The sequence below is a fragment of the Trichosurus vulpecula genome, chromosome 7, assembly GCF_011100635.1.
Source record: "Trichosurus vulpecula isolate mTriVul1 chromosome 7, mTriVul1.pri, whole genome shotgun sequence".
Lineage (NCBI taxonomy): Eukaryota > Metazoa > Chordata > Mammalia > Diprotodontia > Phalangeridae > Trichosurus > Trichosurus vulpecula.
In genome coordinates, this window is record NC_050579.1 from 211,069,231 (window position 1) to 211,070,396 (window position 1,166).

Sequence of the window (1,166 nt, forward strand, 5' to 3'; positions counted from 1 at the left end):
GAAACACTTGGAGGTACTCAGAGCAGAAGTCTGTCTGTTCCTCTTGCTATGCTGAGGCATGGTAGAGGTCCTGGTGTTGATGTTTGCCTGCTCCACTGCACTGAGGCTCAGGATCTCCCACTGCTTTGCTGAGGTGGGGCTTGCTGCTAGCTTGCTGGGATGTTTCTTATCCTAAACTGTACTCCTCCTTTACCCAAGTGAGACAGACATTTCCTGCTGACCTTCAAAGTTTCTTGTATTAAAGATTTTTTCATCCCGTCTTTTTGGTTCTGCTTTTCCAGGATTTAGGGGTTACTATTTTATGGTTGCTTGGAGGTGAATATAGGAGAGTTATGGTGGTTTACTGCTTATTCAGCTATCTTGGCTCCTTAAAGTTGATGCCTACAGCATGAATTTCTTTTTTTTTCCTATGATGGTCATTTATTTAAATAAATGCACAGCACACAGTTACAAATAGTTAGGTAACCTCATATTTTATACAACCATACTTATTAAAATATTTTAAAGATCAATGTATTGATATTCTTTTGATGTGATTATTTCTTATCCCATTCTTCTCTCTCTTTTCTTTCATGTATAACCTCCTTCAGATATGGTTGAAGGTATAATTAGTCCTCTTCATGTTTTATCCACTGGTTTTTAGGCAAGATCTGGTGCCTCATGGTCAGGTCCAGAGCTCTCTTGATACAAAATATTCGATCATTAGACAGGTTCTCTGGTGGCCTCTTTAAAATCTTCATCTTCATAAAGTGTGTCATCACATATTAACCCAAGTCTGTTGAATCCTGTAGCATTGCAATACCACTTTTGAAGACTCTGGAGCCATCAGCTTGATGCTACAGTAGGTATGTTCATTGCCATCTTGATCTGGAGAACTATAGCATCAATTTCTTTAGTGCACTTCTAGATATTTCCAAGTGATGAGGGGGATGAATATAATATGAAGATGAATATAATAAAAAAGTCACTGTATATCACAATTATTTTTACATTTTATATCCCAGATACTTCATTTCAACTTTTTATGTGTTGAATCTTATCCTTAGTAACCTGTTATTTCTTTAAGGCCTATTTGGTAGTCTCCTTACCTTATTCCTATTATAATTTAATCTCAATAGTTCTAAAGCAAGTTCAGGTGACAGACTGTCTATATTTTCTCCCAAATA

The 1,166-nt window shown here is 36.7% G+C and overlaps 1 pseudogene; it reads right to left on the reverse strand.

Annotated features, from left to right (window-relative positions):
- Positions 1 to 536: 536 nt before the first annotated feature.
- LOC118855746 lies at positions 537 to 861 on the reverse strand (annotated as a pseudogene).
- Positions 862 to 1,166: the final 305 nt, after the last annotated feature.